Raw genomic sequence first — 26295 nt, 5'->3', positions numbered from 1 at the left:
TCCTCAAGACGTGTTCCTTCACAAGCCTGCACGTACTCATTCTCTCCTTCATGACCTTATTGATTCTTTTTCTTTTTTTTTATTTATTTATTATTTTTGGGGGGTACACCAAGTTCAATCATCTGTTTTTATACACATATCCCCGTATTCCCTCCCTTCCTTGACATCCCCCCCCCAAGTCACCCCCACCCCAGTCCTCTAAGGCATCTTCCATCCTCGAGTTGGACTCCCTTTGTTATACAACCACTTCCCACTCACTATCTGTTTTACAGTTGGTAGTATATATGTCTGTGCTACTCTCTCGCTTCGTCTCAGCTTCCCCTTCTTTTAAAAGTGAGGAATAGTCCCTGTGGACCAGGCTCTGTGCTGCCTCTAAGAACACAGGGATGACAGCTGTGAAAGGTGAGTTGGCCAACATGGTGCCCGCAATGAGAACTCTGAGCCTTGGGAGCCCTGGGGAAGGACGCCTTGGGGTCAGCAGGTTTGGGTTTAAATGCAGCTCACCTGGGCATACCCTTTCACATGGGTCTCCCCATTCTTCAGTGAGACAGGATCAAGTAATAATCCCTCCCTTATACAGGTTTGCCTTGAGCATTACAGAAGTCTATGAAAATGCCTTGTACACCAGGCAGTTAATCCCTGAACATCTGTCAAGCATCAACTATGTGTAAAGTTCAAATGGCAGTTCTGAGTGAGAAACACACAAGCAGACAGAATCTGATCTTAGGCCAATTCTGGAGAGATATCAAGAGTCTGGATCAGAGCCCAGCTCATCAGTTCTAATCTTTGATCTCTGGGGATAGTTTCAGAACTATCTCCCCATGCCTATTCAAACTTTCACCACCACCCAAAGCACTTGAGCTTAAAATAAGGTTTTTTTAGTTTGTTACTCTCGTTGTAGTTCCAAAGGAACAGAAACAGCAACAACTGCTGAAAAGCATAGAGAAATTCCCATGTGTCTGCCCTCACTGACTAGCGGGGAGCAAGGTCAGCCCTGTGGGTCTTTGACCCTGAGTACATGGAGGTGGTCCTGGGGAGATCAGGTGGACAGAAACCCACATCCCAGCTGGAGCAAATCTTCCCTCTTGGGTACATGCCCCGAGGTCTGTGAAATTCCAGAAGACAGCGGCAGTTCCGCCTCTCCCAGCCATCCTTGCAGCCCACACGTCAGCCTAAGAGAGTCGGGGATGGGAGGCAAGTGGGAGGTGGTTGGAGACGGACTGCCAGCTGACAAGCATCAGAAAAGGGAAGGCAGCCCGTGGCATGAGTATTATGAAAAGTAGTAGCAATAAAATAGTAGCAATAACGCTCTGAAGTGTTTTTTCAGGTCTCTAGCATAAGAGGTAACGAGAACTCTTATTAACGTGACCTCTTCTCATTAAGTGCCAGATAGGGTCTATACAACATATATTTATTGCCTCGTTTAATCTTAAAAAAAGCCCTACAAGTAACATAGTGTTCTTCATATACTGCAAAGGAGGAGGTGATATTTCATGACCTATCATTATGGACAAAATTTTTGAGGTAAATGTCTTGTTTGTCTTATTTTCACTGAACAAGAAATAATTAATTTTGACTATCCCAGGAAATAAATTATTCCATATTTTCAGACTGTGAACTTATTTCAAACACACATTAGTCTTTTATAACACATTTTTAAATATGTTTATTGGAGTGTAGTTGATTTACAAGGGTGAGTCAAAAATTATCTGCACTCTGGTTATATTAAAACTTCTGTGGCCACACTGTCTTTTTTTTTAAGCTCTTTATTGGAATATAATTGCTTTACACTGTTGTGCCAGTTTTTGCTGTACAATGAAGTGAATCAGCTGCATGTATACGTACATCTCCACATCCCCTCCCTCCCATGGCTCCTTCCCACCTTCCCTATGCCAGCCCCATAAGTCATCATCCATCATTGAGTTCATCTCCCTGGGTTATGCAGCTGCTTCCCACTGGCTATTTAACATTCGGTAGTGTATATATGTCAATGCTATTCTCTCACTTCGTCCTGGCTTCCCCTTCGCCCCCACCCCCCCACCCGATGTCCTCAAGTCCGTTCTCTGCATCTGCGTCTTTATTCTTGCCCTGTCACTGGGTTCTTCAGTACCATTTTTTTAGATTCCATATATATGAGTTAGCATATGATATTTGTTTTTCTCTTTCTGGCTTTCTTCACTGTATGACAGATTCTAGGTCTATCAACCTCATTACGTATAGCTCCATTTCATTCCTTTTTATGGCTAATATTCCATTGTATATATGTGCCACATTTTCTTTATGCATTCATCTGTTGATGGGCATTTAGGTTGCTTACCCCAGCCTTCCACTATGACATCCGGAAGCCTTGCATGGGTCTCAAGACTGACTCTGTCTGAGTGATGCTGGTGAGTACATCTCTCTCTCCCCTGCATACACTCACACCAAGCTCAATTCACAGTCCACTCTCAGACACGTGTGTGCCTCAGCCATCCATCAGACACAGCCCCCAGAATAATGTGCTCATGCAAACAGACAGGCACATCACACATTAGAAGTACACATACACAGTGTCAAGTGCTCAGACTGCCCTGTACAGCCAGGCCCTGTTTCCTCTTGCAGACTCATAGACATATTATCACACACCCTATGTGACTCACACACCTCAACACACATGTACTACTGCCATATGCAGGTAAGAATTTGGACACACTCATTGCAATACATACACACATACTTGGACACGTTGAGACGTACTTGACAGATGTACACAGACATGCATTTACACACTCACAATATGCATGTCCAAATACACTAACTTTCCATCTCTTAGAAAGAAGCCTCCTTCTCAAATTGCTATAAATTAATCCCTCTTCCTTGGATGGAAAGTCCCTCTAAGATGCTTCCAAAGGCAGAGTCTCAGGTCATGACTATGACGCAGGGCTCCACATAAAACGAATTAGTCAAAATCCACACTTTGCTCGTTGCCAAGGGAAAGGAGGGCCATGGTGGGTACAGGGTTCATTCACCCCCTGCTTGCAAGTCTTCAGCAGGGTAGGCTGAATAATTGTCATTCTCCCTGGACGGCAGGACAGGCTGCCCTTGTCTGGGCTGAGCAGGGTCAGTTTCAGTAGCAGGTGAGGCATCCCAGGATGGCGTTCAGGCGGGCTCTGCCCAGGATGCAGGTTTCTACATGGAACTGAGCCACTGATGGGAAGAATTGGAAACCAGGTCTACAATCCACATAGAGCTTTGTCCTGCCAACGCATCGCCTCCCATCAGGATTCCGATTTCTCACCCAACTGTGCTCAGCTAACATTTGTTGAGCAAAAGGAACTAAAGTCCCTGGTGGCCCTTCCTTAGGATCCCCAATATCATCCCCTTAGCCCTTCTGTGGACTGGAGATGTTTACTCCCTACAGGTGAACGTCGCTGTGCAAAATGTGCAACTCATCTCCCAACAAAACACACACCCCTTTAGCAGTTGAGAAGCAGTGTTTGCTGATTGGTAAAAATTGATTAGCTTAGTAAATAATTTCTAAAATTCAAACCTAATTCGATCTATAAGAGATGATGATTAATTACAAAATGAAACTTTCTGGGAAAATAGCCATCACATTACACACTTATTTGACAGTCTTAAATGACACAGCTGCTTAGAAAGTGAGAAAATCTCCACCAGAGATTTAGAGAGAGAGTCTGGTCTTGTCAGCACAAGCCTTCTGGGGGAGGAGAGCAGGGTCAATGTCACCCTCCCACCACAGGACAAGTGGGAGGAGCTCGTCAACTTCATCACACCTGCAGATCTTTGGACACGTCTCCTTGATGACCCTGGACACCATCATGAAGTGCACCTTCAGCCACCACGGCAGCATCCAGACAGAAAGGTCAGCGACAACCCTGCAAGAGCAGGGTCCTGATTTCACCAGCTGCAGGGGACTCAGCTGAGAGGCAGGTAGGGCAGTGAGGATGCTTATCAGCCCAAAAGGCAACATTGTGCAGAGAGCCATGTGCCACAGTCAAACGCCACCCAGACCAACCTTGCCTCAGTCACAGGTCCCTGACTCCTGCACAGGGACAAGCCTAGCCACTCAGGCCACTTGTGAAGCACTGAGGGTCTCCAGGGTTGTAAGGCAGAAATGACAAAGCCTCAGTGCGGCCTGTCCCCACTGACTGAGGAATCCCCACCCAGAGCCCCACACCGTCTCCAGGTTAGAGGCTCCCTCCACGCCAGTCTCTTCTGAACCCTCTCCCTTCAGGAACTCCCAGTCCTACATCCAGTCCATCAGGGACCTCCCAAGTCTGATATTTTCCCGAGTGAGGACTATCTTCTGCCAGAATGATGTCATTTACAGGCTGACCCCCAAGGCCACTGGAGACACCGGGCCTGCCAGCTCATCCATCAAAACACAGGTTCTGCTCCTCCTTCTGGCCTTCCCCCACACTCCCCCCCAACTTCATCAGGCACACGTGAAAGGGCCTGGCCTTGACTCCTGAGGCAGAGCCCAGAATCCTGCTTGCTCTACAAGAGCTGTCACACACACCAATGCTGGGTGCTTCCCTGGGGCAGGGATTGGGGCCCAGATGTCAGGGGGCCATGTGTTGTGCAGGGAGTTACATGTGGCACCACGTTGGTGATGAGTGAATGAGGCCCCCTCCCTGCAGCATTCAGGCAGAGGCTCCCCGGCCTGTGCTACTGAGGGTTTGCCCAACCTGGATCAGACAATGCTGGAGCTCTCCGCCCCGCCATGCACACCCATTCCCACCCTCATCCTCATCCACCTGGCACACAGATTGAGCCTGAGGGGCAGATGGGGCTACAGTGGGAGCTGCATCTGGGCCCCCAGAGACCCTGGCTGTGGTGGGAACCACTGTTCTGGGACAGACAGAGTGATCCAGCTGAGGAAGGCTCACATGCAGGAGGAGGGAGAGCTGGAGAAGGTGAGGAGGGAGAGCTGGAGAAGGTGAGGAGCGAGATGCAGTTGAATTTCCTGGACATCCTGCTCTTTGCCAGAGTGAGTGTAGGCAAGGGAGGCCTGCGGCTTTGTCCAGAAGTAGAGAAGACGGGCAAACCCAGTACCCCCACCCGGACTCCACAGATGGAGAAAGGGAAGAGCTTGTCTGACATGGACCTGCGTGTCAAAATGGACATGTTCATGTTTGAGGGTCATGACACCACAGCCAGTGGCATCTCCTGGATCCTCTGTGCTCTGTCCTCCCACCCTGAACATCAGCAGAGGTGCTGGGAAGAGATCTAAGGCCTCCTGGGGAGGACGCCTCCATTACCTGGGGAGTATCGAACAAATGGGACGGCCCTGGCCCTCAGCTAGGGGAGAACCCCTGGTTGTCTGGCCCTGCCTGGCCTTAGCACGGGCTTTGTTTCAGGAACCGCCTGGATCAGAATCCCTACACCACCATATGTATCAAGGAGGCACTGCGACTCTCGCTGCCAGTAACACTCATTTTCCGAGAGCTCAGCAAGGCCATTACCTTCGGTAATGGACTCTCCTTACATTCAGATATGAACTTCACCACACCCAGTAACCTATGCATTCTGCAAAACCACATGGAAGATCAGGAATATGCATGTGATTGTCCACTTCCGTGATGCTGTGTTATTTCAGCCTCAGTATAATTGACATTTACTCTATAATTTGCATGAGTTTTAAAAAATGCTTGACCCAGAACTTGAACTCAACCAAAACTCAAAAAACAAATGCTGGCTGCCAAATGTGGTTTTATAAATGAGCCCTACAATTCTAATTCCTTGAGATGCGAAGGCTTTAGAGCAAAGCAGACAGAAGCAGAGGGAGATGCGGTTCTTCTCATGTGGTGTCTCATTAAACAAGGGAGCTCAGGGAATCCACTGTCCTGGGTCAGATGGTCCAGCCTCTGAGGAGCCCTCAGGCAGATGCCAGAGAGCAGCTGATGCCCAGGCCTGAGAGCCCTGCTGTGGTTGGAGGCCACCCACGGGCTCACCTCCCGGTGGGTGTGAATCCCAGCACTGCCACCTCCTAACTGTGGGATCATGGTCATGCCCTTTAAAGTCTCGGAGGCTCGGGTGCCCCATCTGCACAAGGGGATGTGAGTGCCTTCCTTGAGGGCTGCTCTGAGGATTGAATGAGTTAATGCACCTCCCCCAAGGGCTCATGATGACACTTGATAAATGTGACTTGTCATGTGAGGTGCTCTCAAACGTAAGCCTCCAATTCCTTTTACTTTTCAATCCTGGGCCATGGTTCCCTACTCCTAACCGGTGCTCATGTGCTTTGTCACGCCCAGCTCATCTGTCGTGCAAGAGCATCGTTGCATTCAGAGTGATGGAGGCTGGCTCTCATGGTGGCTCCCAGGCCTTTTGTGCTGCACATGCTCTCTGCTGCTCTGGGTACTATCAGGCTTCTCTCTCTCCTCCATCCCCCACAGGAATCACAGTCTCCCTCTCCCTTTATGGGCTTCACCACAACCCAAAAGTGTGGCCAAACCCAGAGGTATGATGGCTGTGGGAGGAGGGGATGGGATGCTCTTCTCCACACCAACACCTCCTCCTGCTCCCCCCTCTGGGATTCTTGTCCCCTGGTGGATTGGTGCGAGGAGTGTGACCCCACCTGTCCTGGCCCCAGTGCTCTCTCTGCAGGAGTTTGAGGCATCCCGCTTTGCCCCGGGTTCTTCTTGACACAACCATTCTTTCCTGCCCATCTCAGGAGGATCCAGAGGTGACTTTTTGTATTTGGGACAGCTGGGTGTCACAGGGTGCTACCTGATATATGTGACTGTCTACATTCGTATGCGGTGTATGCAGTTATGTCCTTGCATGGTGGTGTGTTGAGAAGAAGGCATGAGTCTCCATGTGCAAGAAGGTCTTCAGGGCACGGCACAGAGACCTTGATCTCCTGACTCCCACAAATGTGGCCAGCCACAGTTCCATATCAGTGGCCATTCCAAAGCATTCGGGGATTTTCCTCAGTTTAGGAATCTGACTTTTCAGCATTAGAATTTTCATGAAAGTTATGTTTCAGATGTTTATTTTTCTCAACTATCGGTCATCTAAAAAGGTGGTTTTCTCTCTATGCACATTCTTAACCAGCCCACTGCCTCTTCTACTCAATTCACCAACCAGCCTTTCACTGCATTGTGGTATTTTCATGAGTTTAGATTACCAGCTGCCTTCCTTGTCCTGACGGTTCAAGCCACCTGTGTGATCAGTTACAGTGGCCGTTTGAAGAAAGTTACACAACCATATGTTTCTCGGCTTCTCTAGTCGAAGCCAACAGCTGTGACTGTGTATTCACAGAAACATGATATCTTTTCTAACTGCCAAAAGTCTTTACATATAGTGAGGATTATATAACATAATCCCAGAATCTATAGCACATAACATTGGCAAAAAAGAGCATAAAATGGAAGGTAATCAGGTGCTTTTGCGAGAAAACTCACCATTTTGTGTTTGACCACATGCATTTAAGAAGTTCATGGCATGTAAAATATAAACCACACTGGAAATAGCTGTTAAGCTGGCTGATAGACTCCAAAATGACTGCTGTGACAATCTCAAAGGCTATAGAGCCTCCCCTAAAATAGTAACTTCCATTACTTGGTAACTACTTCGTAAAACAAGTTTTTGCTGAATCTATAATTCTAGGAACTTTGCAGTTGGTGAAGCAACCTTCACAGAACAGGCTTGAAGCAAACATGCTTCCAGGATTAGCTCTAGGATTTGGTTTCTGCCAGGGTCCTGTTCTTCCTTGTAGACACTGGCTGCACATCACGTGGCTGCCTCTAGAGGACACGGGGTACCTGGCAACTCAAATCCTAGCTCAGAAATAATAATTAACTTTATTCCAATCCTTTTATCTTTCAATTCAGTTAACTTTGTTCAAATATGAAGCTATTTATGAGGCCTGTCTCTGTGTGCCAAGTCATGTATTAGGACATGGGAGCATAGAGACCAAAGACACTCTCCCTGCCTCCAAGAGTTCACAGTCAAGAGGAAGACACGTGACGTTTCCATGTGTAGTGGTCAGTACATTTGCCTTACAAGACAGACATCGTACACTCATTTTCTCTTTCACTGACTCATTCGTTCATTGAGCAGATTGTTGAATGTCCCATGTTTCTGGCACTGTCCTGGGCCCTGGACGGTGATGTGTCTTGAGTTAACACTAATGGTGCCTTGGGGGTCCAGGGAGGAAGAGGTGCAGCCGGCAGAGGCGGAGAGGACTGGTGGTCAATGGATAGTGGCTTGAGCATGTGGCCGGCAGAGGTGGGGGGCGGGGTCCTCAACAGGAGCTGAGTGAGGAGGAGGAGCTGGACGGGTGTGAGGTAAGTGAGGAACTACCCAGAGAGGGCAGTGATGCCGGCTGAGGCACTGGGACGTGTCCTTCCTGTGATGGCGGACACAGCAGGCCTGGAGCTGTCGTGGCTTCTGTTAATGGATGGAGGCAGGGAGACTGAAAAGGCCCGTGAGGAGCCCAAGGGATGGGAGGAGGGTCATTTCTGGCGTAGAAAGGGAAGGTTCCAGAGGTAGGTTGACTGAGGGGTTGAGGGGAGACAGGAGGTCAGACCATTAATTGGGGGGCAAGTGGTCCAAGAGGTTGAGGGTGGCTAACCCGTGGCCCCTGCAGGAAGCCACCCTGTTGCCATTCTGACTTCCTTACACCACTCTGTCCTGTCTGTCTGGGGATTAGGGCCCCTGTTTCTCTGCCACAGATGGTGAGGGCCCAAGGGTGTGGCCCACCCCACCCCACACAGGACCCTGACCTGGCCTGAAGGCAGAAACTGCCTGTGGCTGAGTGAACAAAGTACTAATTCACATTTACTGCCTCATCTGACTTGATTCTGTTGTCTAGAGCACTGACCCTGCCCAGCAGGATTTCCTGCTACTTAGAGTAGAGGTAGGAGTTAGGAGCTAGTCCTGGAGAGAGGTGCGCTTTATGAAGGTCAGGGGGAGAGGTGTGGACCAAGGCTTGGGCAGTACGTTCAGTGTGACCTGTAAGGAAGGGATGGGGGCTGGGCCCGTGGAGGAGAGCCCTGGATGCCCTGTGCCCAGCAGGGATTACAAGCCTCTGATCACTTTCTTTTCCCTCCCTGATTCAGGAATTGCATCGGGAAGCAGCTTGCCATGGGTGAGATGACAGTGGCCGTGGCCCTGACCTTGCTTCCCTTTGAGCTGGCACTCGATTCCTCCAGGGCCACTGTTCCCATTCCAAGACTTGTGTTGAAGTCCAAAAAGGGGATCCACTTGCAGCTCAGGAAGCTCCTGTAATCCTTGTGGGGACAAGGACAAGCTCTGAAGGCCCCTTCCTGCCATCCTGTCTCCCTGTCACTCTGTCCTATCTTTGCCTCTTTGCACACTTCTTGCTTCTCTCTGCCCACCTGTCAGCCTACCTCATCTCCTGCCTCCTGCACTGATATCACACTCTCTCCCTTCTCCTCTCACCTTTCTCCAGGCTGCCTATCTGTTATCTCTCCATCTGTCTCTGACCGCCCCCTGCCCCCGTATCTCTGACTGTCCACCTAAACCCTGATCACCTGCCCTTCTCCAGTCTGTCTACTCTCTCCCTGTCTTTCTCCCCTTCTGCCTGCCTGTCTCTCCCTGGAGTCACTTCCTTTCACTGCCAAAATATTTGACCAAAACCATAGTGACTTAGAACGACACCAAGTGATTCTCTGTTGGCTTTGGAGTAGAAGTCTGAAATGAATTTCCCTGAACAGGACCATGATGTTGACAGGGTCACCCATCCAGGGATCTAGGAGAGGATCCCTCTCCTTGCCTTTTCCCACAGCTAGAGCTGCCATCCTTAGCTCCTGGGCCCTCCTTCATATCAAAACCAGCAGCATCTTCAAAGCGTTTCCCCTGCTTTGGTCTTCACATCGCCTTCTCTTCCATAAAGACCTTTGTGAGGACACAGGCTCACTCAGATAAAACAGGCTTGTTCCCCTCTTGCAGGGACTAGGACAAGGACACCTTGGGCAGTCATGACTCTACCTGCTAAGTCCCGTGTCACTGCCAATGCCCTGGGCCCTGATCTCTCCCATGTGTCTTGGGTCTACCTGTTTGTCACTCACGTGGCTTCCCCTCCTTCCCACTCCCTGGATACATTCACAATGTCACATGGAGTGTGTGTGTCTTCCCTTGAAAGGAGCTGGATGGAATGGAAGACTGAGAGAAGGGGAGGGAAGACAGAGGAGACCAGGAGGGGAGATGACACCTGCTCTGTGGGGCCATGTCCCCAGCAGAGCAATTAGGTTCCACGGACCCTGCAGCCTCTCACTCTAGGGTCCCTCATGCCCCACACCCTGTCTGTCACCTGAAGCTCTCATGGTAGCTGAGTGAGGAGAAAGGGCTCATCTCCAAAGGCTCAGAGGGAATAAACACACATGAGGCACCTGTCAGGAAAAGAGCCTCCCTGCTACTCCATGGTAGCTTCCCCTCAACATCTTTAGAAGGACCCAGCCAGGGCCCAACTGGTGCTGAGCAGTGAAGACTTAAGACTTGGTCTGGACAATTATGGTACCTACCAGGCACTGGTGGGGGACCTCAGAAGCCTAAGGTTACAGTAAGTACCTCTGAGTGACCAGGTAGGTTGTGGGTGGGCGGGAAGGGGGGAGAAGTGGGGTTGGGATCGGACCAGCACCTTGTAGGGGCAGTTGAGGGAGGGGAGGGGTTCCCATGCCCATAGGGGCCCACTCACAGTGAGGGGATCAACGGGGCACGAGGAGAGACATTTGGGGAATTGGGGGATTGCAGGGGAGCATGCCCAGCATTTCCCCTGCCTACTCAGACCGAGCGAGACTGCTGGGGTCCCAGGCCTAAACTTTCCTCCCTCCAAGGCCACCTGTGGCCATCTCAGCCCAAACCACACCCCGCCATTGGCTTTCTGGCCCCATGAGTCCCTTAACCGAAACCCAACCCCCACTCCAAGCCCTGCGCCTGCCTGAGCTGCACCCCCACCCACAGCCAAGGCCTTTTCTGGCCCATTTCCTTTTTCATATTGCATTTCTATTTCTATTTGAAATAGGAATATTTTCTTGTTGTAACAAGAACATATATTTTTATATTTATATTCATATTTTTTCCAATAAATTTTAATTTTTCTAGTTTTATTTTTTTCTTAGTTATTATTTTGCTCCTTTCTGTATGTTCCCTTTTTTTCTTTTTTTTAACCATGCCACAAGACATGTAGGATCTTGGTTCCCAGGCTGGGTGTCCTTTGGTGGGCGCGTGGAGTCCAAAATGCTGGATTAACAAAGAACCTCAGACTCCAAGGAATAATAATCTGAGTGAGCTCTACCAGAGGTCCTCATCTCAGCAGCAAGGCACTCCTCTACACAGCTGGCTGCAAACTGCAGTGCTCGATGCCTCAAGCCAAATAACCAGTAAGACAGGAACACAGACCCATCCATCAAAAAAATGAGACTACAAAAAAATATGGTACAGATAAGGAGCAAGGTAAAAACCTACAAGACCAAATAAATGAAGAGGAAATAAGCAACCTACCTGAAAAAGAATTTAGAGTAATGATAGTGAAGGTGATCCAATATCTCGGAAAGTGAATGGAGGCATGGATTGAGAAAATACAAGAAATGTTTAACAAGGACCTAAAAGCACTAAAGAACAAACAGTGATGAACAACACAGTAACTGAAATGAAAAATACACTACAAAGAATCCATAGCAGAATAACTGAGGCAGAAGAACAAGCAAGTGAGCTGGGAGATAGAAGAGTGTAAATAAGTGCTGAGGAGCAGAATAAAAGAGAAAGAATGAAAAGAACTGAGGATAGTTTTAGAGACCTCCGGGACAACATTAAACTCACCAACATTAGAATTTGCGGGGTCCCAAAAGAAGACGAGAAAGAGAAAGAGTCTGAGAAGATATTTGAAGAGATTAGAGTCAAAAACTTCCCTAACATGGGAAAGGAGATAGCCACCCAACTCCAAGAAGCACAGAGGGTCCCATACAGGATAAACTCTAGGAGAAACATACCAAGACACATCTTAATAAAACTAAGAAAAATTAAATTCAAAGAAATATTATTAAAAGCAGCAACGGAAAAGCAACAAATAACGTACAAGGGAATCCCCATAAGGTTACTAGCTGGTTTTTCAGCAGAAACTCTGCAGACCAGAAGGGAGAGGCAGGATATGTATAAGTGATGAAAGGGAAAACCCTACAACCAAGATTACTCTACCCCGCAAGGATCTCATTCAGGTTTGATGGAGAAATCAAAAGCTTTAGAGACAAGCAAAAGCTAAGAGAATTCAGCACCACCAAACCAGCTTCACAACAAATGCTAAAGAACTTCTCTAGGCAGGAAACACAAGAGAAGAAAGACACCCACAAAAGCAAACCCAAAACAATTAAGAAAATGATAATACGAACATACATATCGATAATTACCTTGAGTGTCAATGGATTAAATGCTCCAACCAAAAGACACAGACTGGCTGAATGGGTACAAAAACAAGACCTATATATCTGCTGTCTAAAAGAGAGCCACTTCAGACCTAGGGACACATACAGACTGAAAGGAAGGGGATGGGAAAAGATATTCCATGCAAATGGAAATGAAAAGAAAGCTGAAGTAGCAATACTCGTATCAGATAAAATAGACTTTAAAATAAAGACTGTTATAAGAGATAAGGAGGGTCACTGCATAATGATCAAGGGATCAATCCAAGAAGAAGATATAACAATTATACATATTTATGCACCCAACATAGGAGCAACTCAATACATAAGGCAAATGTTAACAGCCATAAAAGGGGAAATCAACAGTGACACAATAATATGGGGGACTTTAACACCCTGCTTACACCAGTGAGCATCCAGACAGAAAAGAAATGAGGAAACACGAGCTTGAAATGAAACACTAGACCAGATAGATTGGATGGATATTTATAGGACATTCCACATGAAAGCAGCAGAATACACTTTCTTCTCAAGTGCACACAAACCATTCTGCAGTTTAGATCACATCTTGGGTCACAAATCAAGCCTAGGAAAAATTTAAGAAAATTGAAATCACATCAAGCATCTTTTCTGACCACAATGTTATGAGATTAGAAATCAATTACAGGAAAAAAGGACTGTAAAAACCACAAATACATGGAGACTAAACAATAGGCTACTACATAACCAAGAGATCACGGAAGAAATCAAAGAGTAAATTTAAAAAATACATAGAAACAGGGGGCTTCCCTGGTGGCACAGTGCTTAAGAATTCACCTGCCAATGCAGGGGACACTGGTTCGAGCCCTGGTCGGGGAAGATCCCACATGCCATGGAGCAACTAAGCCCATGTGTCACAATTATTGAGCCCATGTGCCACAACTACTGAAGACCACAGGCCTAGAAGCCATGCTCCGCAATAAGAGAAGCCACAGCAATCAGAAGCCTGTGCACCACAATGGAGAGTAGCCTCTGCTAGCCACAACTAGAGGAAGCCCACGTGCAGCAATGAAGACCCAATGCAGCCAAAAATAAATAAATAAATAAATAAATAAATAAATAAATAAATAAATCTCTTTAAAAATACCGAGAAACAAATGACAACAAAAATGACGACCCAAAACCTATGGGACGCCGCAAAAACAGTTCGAAGAGGGAAGTTTATAGCAATTCAATCTCACCTCAAGAAACAAGAAAAGTCTCAAATAAACATTTGAAACTTACACCTCAAGCAACTAGAAGAAGAACAAAGAAAATGAAATAGAAATGATGAACTTTTAGTTCTATTGATCTTTGCAATTGTTTTCTTTGTTTCTCTTTCATTTATATCTGCTCTGATATGTATGATTTCTTTCCTTCTACTAACTTTGGATTTTCTTTGTTCTTCTTTCTCTAGTTTCTTTAGGTCTAAAGTTAGGTTGTTTATTTGGGAGTTTTCTTGTTTCTTGATGTAGGATTATATTGCTATAAACTTTCCTCTTTGAATTGCTTTTGCTGCATCCCATAGGTTTTGGGTCATTATTCTTTTTCATTGTCATTAACTCTGTGATTGGTGATGACTTAGAGGAGTGGGATAGAGAGGGTGGGAAGAAGTCGTGGGAGGGAGTGGAGATTGGGATATATGTATAAATACAGCTGATTCGCTTTATTGTACAGCAGAACCTGGCACAATAGTGTAGAGCAATTTTACTCCAATAAAGAGCTGAAAAGAAAACCTAAAAATTGGTTTTTGAGAAGATAAACAAAGTTGGTCAACCTTTAGCCAGAATGATCAAGAAAAAAAAAGGAAGAGTATTCAAATTAATGAAATTAGAAATGAAAAAGGAGAAATTAGGACTGACACTGTGGAAATACAAAGGATCATAAGAGACTACTGCAAGCAGCTATATGCCAATAAAATGGACAACCTGGAAGAAATGAACAAATTCTTGGAAAGGTACAACTTTCCAAAACTGAACCAGGAAGAATTAGAAAATATAAACAGACCAATCACAAGTAATGAAAATGAAACTGTGATTTCAAATCTTCCAACAAACAAACGTCCAGGACCAGACGGCATCACCAGTGAATTCTATCAAACATTTAGGGGCGAGCTAACATCTATGTTTGTCAAACTCTTCCAAACACATTACAGAGGGAGGGACACTCCCAAACTCATGTTACAGGGCCACCATCACCCTGATACCAAAACCAGACAAAGATAATACAAAAGAATAGAAAGAAAATTACAGACCCATATCACTGATGAACATAGACGCGAAAAATCCTCAACCAAACACTAGCAAACAGAATCCAACAAGACAGTGAAAGGATCATACACCACGATCAAGTGGGATTCATCCCAGGGATGCAAGGATTCTTCAATACAAATGAATCAATCAGTGTGATACACCACACCAATAAACTGAACAATAAAAACCATATGATCCTCTCAATAGATGCAGAAAAAGCTTTTGACAAAATTCAACACCCATTTATGATAAAGAGTCTCCAGAACGTGGGCATAGAGGGAACCTACCGCAACATAATAAAGCCTATATACAACAAACCCACAGCAAACATCATTCTCAATGGTGAAAAACTGAGAGCATTTCCTCTGAGGTCAGGAAGAAGACAAGGATGTCCACTCTCTCCAATATTATTCAACATAGCTTTGGAAGTCCTAGTCCTGGCAATCAAAGAAGAAAAAGACATAAAAGACTACAAATTAGGAAAGAGGAAGTGAAACAATCATTGTTTGCATGACATGATACTACACATAGAAAATCCTAAAAATACCACCAGAAAAATGCTAGAGTTCATCAATGAATCTGGTAAGGTTGCAGGATACAAAACTAATGCACAGAAATCTCCTGCATTTCTATACACTAACAATGAAAGATCAGAAAGAGACATTAAGGAAACCATCCCATTTCCTATTGCAACGAAAGAATAAAATACCTAGAAATATACCTACCTAAGCAGGCAAAAGACCTGTATTCAGAAAACTATACAACACGGATGAGAGAAATCAAAGATGCAACAAACAGATGGAGACGTACGCCATGTTCTTGGATTGGAAGAACCAATATTGTGAAAATGACTATACTCCCTAAAGCAATCTACAGATTCAGTGCAATCCCTATCAAATTATCAATGGCATGTTTCACAGAATTAGGACAAAAAGTTTTACAATTTCTATGGAAACACGAAAGACCCCAAATGGCCAGAGAAATCTTGACAAAGAAATGTGGAGCTGGAGGAATCAGGCTCCCTAACTTCACACTATACTACAAAGCTATAGTCATCAAGACAGTATGGAACTGGTGCAGAAATAGAAACAGAGATCTACGGTACAGGATAGAAAGTCAAGAGATAAACCCACGCATCTATGGTCACCTAATCTACGATAAAGGAGGCAAGAATAAACGCTGGAGAAAACACAGTCTTTCCAATAAGTGGTGCTGGGAAAACTGGACAGCTACTTGTAAAAGAATGAAATTAGAACACTCAACACCATACACAAAAATAAACTCAGAATAGATTAAAGACTTAAAGGTAAGACTGGACACTATAAAACTCTTAGAGGAAAACATAAGGAAAACACTCTATTCTGTGACATAAATCACAGCAAGACTTTTGACCCACCACCTAGAGTCAAGAATATAAAACCAAAGTAAACAAATGGGACCTAATACATCTTAAAAGCTTTTGCACAGCAAAGGAAACCATAAACAAGATGAAAAGACAACCCCCAGAATGGGAGAAAATATTTGCTAATGAAGCAACTGACAAAGATGAATCTCCAAAATATGCAACTGGCTCAGGCGGCTCAGCATCTCCAAAGGCTCAGAGGGAGGAAGCTCACACCGGGCACCTGTCGGGGAAGGAGGTTCCCTGCTATTCCATGGTATCTTCCTCACTATATCTTTAGAAGAGCCCAGCCAGAGCCCATCCTGTGCTGAGCAGGAAAGACTGACAGACTTGGTCTGGCACGAGGGCCTCGGGGACCAAATCCTTCACCCCAAATGAGATTTGAGAAGAGCCCAACCTGGCCATGTCACCAGCCCCCTGACAGCCTTTCCTCACACTCAGGGCCTGCAGGCTCCTCAGAGGCCACAGATGGGAAGCTGTGCAGGAGGGTCTCGGAGGAACCAGCTGGGCACGAGGCTTGGCTGCTGGGACAGGATGGCAGACCCGAAGCTGGGATCAGCAGGTTGCACCACCCCACAGGAGAGCCTCGTACCGTCCTGGGCATGTCTGCCTGGGGACCTCAGCAAGGAGGGGCTTCTTCAACCCTGCCACTCCTGGAGACCACAGGGGGACTGGTCCTCCTGACCCTGGGCCCTGACCAGCACCAGGCCCCTTGCACTCCTCCACCAGCCTCTCTGCACCCAGTGCTGCTCTCTTGCTGCTTCTGCACAAGAGGTCTTCCTCCCATCCCACCCCTGTCCTTCCTAAGCGCAGGGCCCCGGATGCCAGAGGAGACCTCCTTTCAGCTCTGTGCTGGGCTGCAATGCCGCCATATGCCTCCTGGAGGGGCATCTCCCCCTGCCACTGCCTGCAGCCAGGACTAGGCACCAGCCCTCCCCTCACCCCGGATCCTAGGTCACTGGAGTAGTTCATTGTGTTCCAAGAAGGGGCCAGGTGGACACTCTGCTTGACCTGGGGTGGGGCAGGAGAGGTAGCTGGGAGTGTCCTGGACAGGAAGCTTGGCAGGTCCCCTGGCGTCAGGTGGTGCACAAGGGCTCTGGCTGGTCACTCTCAGAGCATGGGATGATGGGAACTTGGTCTTCTGGGTGGCCAGCCATGGGTGGGAACTCTAACCACAGGTTGTGACAGGAGCTGAAGAGAGTGACTGAGAAGAGACCCTCCCTGCTCCAGGCAGTAGGAAAGACCCCAGCTGTGTCCACACTCCTGTGCACACCCCAGGACACATACAGACACCACCCCTGTGCAGCCTCACCTGCGTGTGCCCCTCGAACACTCCACACTCTGCTCACACACACGTACACACTCCCTGGATGCTGGGAGGCGGCAGGTCTGTTGTGCAAGCTGGTAGGATTAAGTGGAATTCCCCTTCGGTGCCCGCTGGACCCAGCTCCCCGCTCACATGCAGCCTCCCCCTTCCCTCTGGCTCCAGAGCGCCCACGTGTCCTCAGAGAGAGAGGCAGTTCTGCCCATGGAGCCTTAGTCCAAAGAGGCCAGAGTCAGGCCTCAGCTCAAGCTCCTTGTTGATGAGCACCTGGGCAGGTTCCTTCGCTTAGTATTGAAGCGGGATAACAGCCTCCTCCGTCCTGCCTCACTGGCCTCCTGAGGATCCAGACATCAGGGAAGTAGACACAGCTTAGACTCGATGCCACCCATGGGCCACACACGGTTATGACCCTGCGCTCTGCACCCTGGTGCTGCCTATTGAAACCATTTCTTCACTTGTGCAGAGAAAGGTCTGTCCAGGGCCAGGACAGAGGGAAAGTGGGTGGCATGGGGGACACTCTGCCTGAGGCCCGGGCATCCCAGTCTCAGGTGAGCAAGGAGATCTGTGTCTTGACAGGGCTTTGCAGGAGGGAGCATGTGGCCCTGGCCAAGCTTCCAAGGCTGTGACCTTCTTCCCAGAGGGGAGGCATCACTAGCAGGAAGGATGTGTCTCCAGGTGGTGTATCCCCAGGGCAACAGAAACACGTCCTCAAGTCCCAGGGCTACAATTCCCCTCTCTTGCCCCTCCCCCAAGCATCCAGTGTGCTCCCTTCCACAGTTGTCCATTTCCTGGATTGGAGCCCACTAATGGCCTTAGACTTGAACCCTAGAGGTGTCTGTGCCCCCAGCCCTCAGGTAGCTGCTACAGGGACTACTGGGGAAGGAGCACTAATTCTCCACATGGCCCCAGCCTGAGTCCCTCTCCAAAAGTCCCCCTTTGCACTTTCATACCTCTCCCTGCCTCAAGGCCTGATTCAGGCACCACCTCTTCCAGGAAGCCACCCTCTAATGCCATTCTGCCACCTTCCCCAGCAAAACCCCACATGTCCAGTGCACCGGGTCACTGTGACACAGATGGTGACAATGGCAGGAGTGCCACAGAGACCTGTCTCAGGAAGGGCAGAAGATACAACCATAAAACCATCCTCCATATTCCTTGACCTCAGCAGTGGTTACCAGGGATGAAAAATTCATTGTCTTGTGTATTGTTGGTTTAAGCGTCTTGTCCTTATGTCTGTTACATTCCAAACACATACATGAAAAGTTAAACAAAGAATCAGATCTCCATGAAGGGCAAGCCCCGAAAGCCATCTCTCCATCACATGGAGTGAGCGAGTGCCTGGTCATAACCGCCAGTCCCAAGGCACAGCTTCCACTGCCAATGCTGTATAAATTTTAGGAAAAGGGACAATTATGGGTCATAACTGGAGCATCTAGAAGCCCGTAGGTGTTCACCATATGTTTGCTGAATGAATGAGTGAGCTCTGGGACACGTGCATAATAAGCATTTAGAGACACACTTGTTTACATGGTGCTGCCTTGGAGGTGACTATCTGTGCAGGTGCCTACTCCCCTTCTAACCCACAAATCTGCGGAAGACAGGGGAACACAGCTACTCTACAGCCCGGCTTGGAGAGGGCAGCGCCCAGGGAGAGGCCACAGCCTGGGCTGGCTGGGGCCCTACTCTCAGCAGAGCTACTTCCCAGAGCCTGAGCCCAGTGGCTTCAGGCGGAGGTGGATGCCATTCTTGGAGCGCAGGATCAGCTGGGGTAACAGGATGGGTGGCCTCTAGGGGTCCGCGGCAAACTCAAAACACAGCAAGCAGAGGGCTGTGACCGCCTTCACCTCGTGCATGGCAAAGTGCTGCCCCATGCAGTTCCTGTGAGGAGCCGCACAAAATGACATCAGGCTATTGGGTGTCCAGACTGATGAAAACCAGTGCTCCCAGTGGCCCACAGAAACCAGGAACTCTTTTTGGATGGATAACTGGCTGATCGATTGACTGACCTGGGCCTAAGAAAGAGATGTTGGGAGCATGGTGAGGGTCCCAGACTAGGTAGGTTCATATTGTGGGTTGTGGCTTAGGGGTCTCTCGTGGAATGATGCACCCACCCCAACTGCCATGGACGAGAACATGCTAATGGCTGGAACTTCCCCCACATCAGGGTCACTATGCACCCAGCATGGTCCCCCTCATCCCACAGTTCCCCCAAATGATGCCTCCCCCACGACATCTTCCATCCTCAACTCCCAAGTCCAGAGGACCAGGGATGTTAGGCTTTCCTTACCTGGGAACAGCAGAGGAGGGAATGAAAGCAAAAGGGTGGTGTCTGGTCATATTCTCAGGGGAAAAGCACAGGGGGTCGAAGACCTAAGGGGACAGGCCTGGCTTAACTACCTGTCAGGTCCTAGGGCAGGCTGACCCTGCAGCTGCCCACCTCATCTGACCTCTGGGGCCCTGGGATGGCGTTCCTCAGGGTCGGGCCACACTGCACTGTTCCTGTGGAGGGCATAGATGTGCAGAGAAATCAGGCTGCCTGTGGGAGGAGCAGAGGCCTGGTGACCAGGTGGTCCTGGGGCAGCCAGGCCCACCTCCTCACAGGCCAGAATCTCCTAGCATCCCCCTAACTGGGCACCAGCCCCTCCCTGAGCACTGCCAGTGCCAGAGGGTTCATGACCACCCTCAACGCAGCAACGTGATTTTGAGCGTCCTCACACCTACTTCCTGTAGCCCCAGCACGGAGCACAGCACCTGACACAGACATTTGTAGAAAGGAAAAGGGAGAGAGGACTGAACCACCACACTATGAGGTAGAAGAAGAAGGGCTATTACACACTTTCTGCTTTCCATTAACCGACCCTCAAGGGAAGTGGTTATTCACAATTTTATGCAATCAGTAGTAGTAGCCACCATTCATTGATGCTCACTGTGCATCAGATCCAGAGTTAAACACTCCTTAAAGCTGCCACACCCAGTTGCACAGGTTGCACAGTGCACAGCATCATAGTCTAAGTGAATGACGCCTCCTGAAGTTGTTCACGGCACATCCTGCATGGTGGGACATGACAGCCCTGGCGAATACTGTCTCTAATCCTGAGAACAACCCTGTAAGGCAGGGACTCTTCTCAACCCAGTTTACAGGAAAGAGAGCAGTTCTCAGAGGTAGAAGTATTTACCCATACATTGTGGAGCTAGGACTTGGACAAAGGCCAAACACAAAGCCTGGCCTCTTCCCCACTGGTGCAGGGGGACAGAGAGCACCCGCAAGGACTCTGGTTCCACCCTGAAATCCACCCCACCCACCTGCAGGTAGAGAGTGACCATCCTCAAAGTTGACAGGCTTGCTGAGCTGGAGGTACACCTGGGGCACAGGCGGGTAGAGCCGGAAGCTCTCCTTGATGCACATGGTCAGGTAGGTCATCTTCCCTACATCATCCTTGCTGGCAACACAGCCAGGCCTTTCTGGGCTGGGGAGCATCAGGTCCTGAGGGAAGGCAGGCCCAGCCCCAGCTCCTCCCTTCACCACCATCCCACACCTGAGAGCCAGAGGGACACGAGTGCTCCAGCTGCTCAGGCCAGACTGGTCATGGGGTGGCCACTCAGATCCAGGATTCTGGCTTTACTTTTCTCCCTCCATCCCTCCCTCATCTTCACTGCTAGGAAGGGAGAGTGCAGAATCCTAGGCGTGTATGTACACCAGGCCATCAAAGACAAGGTCACTCCTGTTTCTCTGGGCCTCACAGAAACCCCAGGAGGGACAGTGTCTTGGTTCTGCTTGGTTTCCCTGCGAAGCTGGCATCAAAAGGAACAGGGGCTGATATATGAGGGTAAGTCAAAAGTTATCCACACTCTGGATGTAGAATTTATTTTAATTACATTTTAGAAAAGACAAATACATCATTTTTCAACATAATCTCCTTGCCTGTCAAGACACTTTGTCCATTTGTCTCAAGCTTTTGTATTCCCTCATTTAAAGATGTTTTAGGCCGGGCGCTGGGTCATGAATGCCCCACTCTCTTCACGTCTTCATCAGAAGTGAATCTTCGTCCTCGTAGGGCTGCTTTCAGGGGACCAAACAGGTGAAAGTCTGATGGAGCAAGATCAGGACTATAGGGAGGGTGATTTAACACTTCAAAATGACGTTTTTGCAGAGTGTCGACAGTATGGGCAGAAGTGTGCAGACGTGCACTGTCGTGGACGATCACAACGCCCTTAGATAACAGTCCTCTGCGTTTAATCTGAAGTTCAGGCTTCAGCTCCTCAATAAGCATCTCACTGTAACAAGCACCACTGATCGTGGAACATTTTTCCTGATGAAGTTCCAATACTGGCCCTTGAGAATCCCAGAAAACTGTAATCATCAATTTTCCAGCTGATGGTTGACTTTTGAACTTTTTCTTGGTCGGTGATTGAGGATGTTTCCATTCCATACTCTGCCGTTTACTCTCAGGCTCATAGTGAAGAATCCATGTCTCATCACCAGTAATGATTCTCTTTAAGAAAGTTTCACCTTGCTTAGCAGATTGGTCCACATTTTGTTTGCAGACACCCAAATGCTTCTGTTCATGCTCTTTTGTGAGTTGTTTTGGTACCCGTCTCCCACACACTTTTCGAAACCTGTCTAGCGTGGATTACTTTGTTTTGAAGTGTTAAAACGTTCTCCCTATAGTCCTCATCTTGCTCCATCAGACTTTCACCTCTTTGGTCCCCGAAAAGAGCCCTAAGGAGGACGAAAGTTTTGCATAAGAAGTGCCACCAGTGCATTCGTGGCGCAGAGCTCAGCCTAAAACACGTTTTAATGAGAGAATACAAAAGCTTGTTGACAGATGGACAAGTGTACTGAAAAGCAAGGCGATTATGTTGGAAAATGATGCATCTGCCTTTTCTAAAAGTTAATTAAAATAAATTCTACAGTCAGAGTGCGGATAATTTCTGACTCACACTCAGTACACTGGTCGAATGTAGAAAGAAATGCATAAACAATGCCAAGCTGGGAGGAGGGTGAGTGATTTTGTATATATAGGAATCTATTGTCACTAGGAAGCTCAGACCCAAATGTGGTCCAACTATAACTACTGTGCAACACCTTATTACAGAGCCCCCAACTCTAGGGTTTATTCCCCCATCCTCATTGGTCACTGGAGTTCTACATTTCATTGAATGTGTCCTTCACGTTGCTTCAGCTTTGAGACAGAATGAATGAAACGAAAATTAAAGAAAGGTTTCAACTCCCTGCCTCCAGGCTGTGTTCACGTTGTTGCCCACCTGGGGTGCCCAGCTCTCTCCCTTTGCTTGTCTGACTGTCACGCCTCCTTAGGAAGCCAACTCAGGCCCACCCCTTTTGACTCCTCTGCTCTCACCACAGGGCCACTCACTCCTACCCCATTCTGTGGTTTCCTCTAGCTTTTTGGTTCCGTGAGTTTGTCCTTCTAAAAACTCACCAAGGGCAGTAACTTGGCTCCACCCCCTCCGCACCTGCAACCCTAACAGCACCTGGCACAGGGCCAGACACCCTGGGAGGTTTCCATGGCCCGACCAGTAAAACCACATCCTCTGTATCTCAGGTCCTGCAATTCTCAGCCAGTCCCCCTCAGTGAAGCTAAAGTTTCCCCCCTCGACTGAGCATTTTCTATGCCCCTGCTGTGTGCCTATCCCTGTGCTGGAGGGAACACAGGAGCCTAGAGAGAAAGGTGACAGGACTCCAAGGCCTGAGGGGAGGAGGCCGGGAGAGGGGGCTGCACAGGGTACAGACGGGAGAGGGGCCCGAGGGAGACACCTAGAGATCATTCTGCAGAGAGAGGTGAGCGTCAGCCTGTGTCCTGTTAGTGAGTTCAAGCTGGAACCGAAAAACAGAAAACAATACAAGTTTTTAAGTGATGGAGTTGGGGAAACAGCCTTTTCTCCTTCATCAGAAGAGTCTAGAGGCTGCACACGGCCATCCAAAGGCAGGTGGGAGGGAATCCACTGCCCTGGCCACCCCAGCTCTGTGCACCCTCAGGTTCCAAATCTTTGTCTCCCAGTGCCCCCTGCTCTACCCAGGAACCCAGAAGGGTAGTCAGGTTCTGCCAGCAGAGGGACCCAGCACACAAGGCAGCCTTCTGCAGCTAAGCTTAGGATGGGCAGTTGGGGGCCAGGTGTTCCGGGGGATGGAATAACCATGCAAGTGGGCGCTGCGCAGGGAGGGATGGAGCAGGGAAGGCTCCTGCTCACCCAGCACCATGGGCAGGGAAGGCAGGTGCCCACTCACCAGTGCACTGGAGGAAGAAGTCACACACATCCGGGGCCTTGGGGTCTGCAGGAGACAGAGAAGCTCAGGTCAAGTGGGCACTGGGGAGTCCTGGAGGATGCTTGGTGATGAATAGGGTGGGGACCTCAGCTGCCCAGACATAGGGCACAGGGCCAGGTCCCCTCCCCACATGGTGGCCTGAGCCCTGTGCTCTCAGGAAGCTCCACCTTCTCCCAGGAGCTCTCACCTCCTCGACTGTACACAGCTTTGCCTAGTCAGGGTCATAGATGTTCAGGAAGCCAAGGACCTGTCCCAACCAGAGTGGGCGGGCGAAGGGGAACTGGTGGGACCAGGACACCACCTTGCCCAGGCTTCCTGTCTGCTGGACCTGAAATGGCAACAGGAGGCCAGGCCACTCAGCAACCCAGTGTCACCAGCCAGGCCGGTAGGGAAGACAGGAGGCTGTCCAGGAAGGCCCAGTCAATGCCCCGCCCTCCTCCAGCACCCCCTCTCCCAGTCAGTCACCCAGTCCTACGCATCTCTGGGCTCAGTCCCCTCTCCCGTCGCATGGCCACTGCTCTAGGTCAAGCCACCCTCTTATTGCCCCTGGGTGAGCTCAGCAACTCCAAACTAGCCAGCCTACATCTATCTGGTGCCTGTCACCAACCCTCTATCTGCATTACAGCCAGAAAGAGATTTCATTTCAGCATCAAAGTTTTTCACTTGAAAGAGAATTCCAGCTTGTTATTTAATACAGGAACCACCTCCATTCCTCTCCTGTTGTCATGAGGCACATTTTTTATTGAGGTCCCACAATGTGCAGATCCCCACCTTAGGACAATGAGATGAACATGGTGCTGTCCTTTCATTCTAGGCGGGGAAGACATAATAAACAAGTAAGCAACGAAGTAAAATGTTTGCTGGCAGTTGTAAAATGTTTGCTAAGAAGGAATTAAACACAGCCCTGGGAGAGAGACTACCAGGGAGGCCCTGCTGAGATAGTGTCACCCAGGATGGACTCTCGTTGAGAGGACACTCAAGGTCAAGCTGGAAGGAGAATAAGGAGCTGACCATGTGAAGAGTAAGGGAAGAGACTCCAGGCAGAGGGAACAGCAAACACAGAGTGTCTAGAGTAGGAAAAAGTGTGGTGTATCCCCGGAGTTGCCACCAGGGGGAACAGTGGCCTGAGATAAGGTTGGCAAGGTAATCAGGAGGCTGGTGTGTGCTCTAGGACAGAGGATTGAAAGGCTGAGGGACGTCACAGAGAAAGCACTTAGCACAATGCCAGCACACAGCAAGTAGCTACAAAATGAGTGAGGGTCAGGTAGTAGCAAACTTGGAGCTGGAAATTTAAGGCAATGGTCTTAACTCTGACATGTACTTGCTTTGTGTCTTGAAAAGTCAACTGACATCTCTGGCCCTGTTTTCTTGTCCACAAAACAAGGTTACTAACACCTGGTAAATTGAGGAGTAGTTGTGATTGTGCTTTGGAAAGCACAAGCACTACGCGAACATCGAGGACATAGTTTTAAAACCTTTCCTGCTTTTACTGCCAGCATCGTGCAGAGTACAGAAAAAGGTACCTCACTGTCTCAGAATCACTTCTGTATCTCACTCCAGGTACAAAGTGGTGATATAGATTGACCCCAGGGGAAAATAAACAGAATAGTTCTGTGCTTTCCACTGGATGGGAACAGCAAGCAAATAGTTAGGTTTAAAAGACTCTTGCCTGGTTGTCGTAGGAGAGTAAAATAAACAAGATATGACAAATTGCATCAGCATCAAACCCAACTTTATCAAATGCAGAAAACAGGAAGTGCCTGGGGTGATCTCCCTACCGCAGTAACAACTTCAAGCTGCTGCCTTGGGAACTGACTACATCCCCTCTTCTGCCTTTCTGTTGCCCATAGACTGAGCCAGGAAGCGTCCTGGAATAAAAATATTAATTTCCTTTTAAAAATATGACTCTCCAAACTGACCCCAGTCTGCTGAAGATGATGATCTAACCAGTGCAAAGTGGTGCTTCCTCCCTCCTTCATTCGTTCTTCAAATCAGTAAGCATTTATTGGGCATCATCAGCAGGCACAGTCCTCTGGTCCAGGCTATGGAAAGTACAAGGACGGAGAGCGCCTCGTGACACTCTTCAAGCAGTCCTTCCTTGGTTGGGTCGTGTGGGTGCCAAACGAATAGGAAAAATGTTTACTGCTTAATAGATGTTGACCACAGCTGACACAGTCTTTTAAAGAGTTTAGCTCAGACGCTACAGACAATTGTACAGTCTTCTTTGATCACTTTGTCATAAGCTCATTGAAAATTCTCCGTAAACATCATTTTCAATGACTGCTACATCTAAGCACATGGTTTGCCCAACCCTTTCTCACAACAGCAGCCCTGGACCGTGAGGCTTGCATTTATACCAGCACATGGACTTGATCACCTGAGACACGCTCCTGCTGCTTGGAAACACTGGGAAACAGATCAAACATGAAACTCCCCTGGAAAATCAGGGGGCTGTCATGTGTGGACCAGAGGCTCAACCCGCTAATCATCTCTTTACATTCATGGTTAACAGCAAAGTCTCTGCAACCAGACCTCCTGGCTTTGAATCCTGGCTCTGCCCCTTACCAAGAGTGACCCTGGGCAAGCAGCTAACCTCTTTGTGCCTCAGTTTTCTTCCCTCGATT

The 26295-nt window shown here is 48.5% G+C and overlaps 2 pseudogenes; one reads left to right on the top strand and one right to left on the bottom strand.

Annotated features, from left to right (window-relative positions):
- Window positions 1–2308: 2308 nt before the first annotated feature.
- Window positions 2309–9268, top strand: LOC130843334 (cytochrome P450 4A11-like; annotated as a pseudogene).
- Window positions 9269–19079: 9811 nt separating this feature from the next.
- On the bottom strand, window positions 19080–24180 carry LOC130843332 (cytochrome P450 4B1-like; annotated as a pseudogene).
- Window positions 24181–26295: the final 2115 nt, after the last annotated feature.

This window comes from Hippopotamus amphibius, unplaced genomic scaffold, assembly GCF_030028045.1.
Source record: "Hippopotamus amphibius kiboko isolate mHipAmp2 unplaced genomic scaffold, mHipAmp2.hap2 scaffold_283, whole genome shotgun sequence".
NCBI lineage: Eukaryota > Metazoa > Chordata > Mammalia > Artiodactyla > Hippopotamidae > Hippopotamus > Hippopotamus amphibius.
This window is presented reverse-complemented; position numbering and strand designations above follow the sequence as displayed.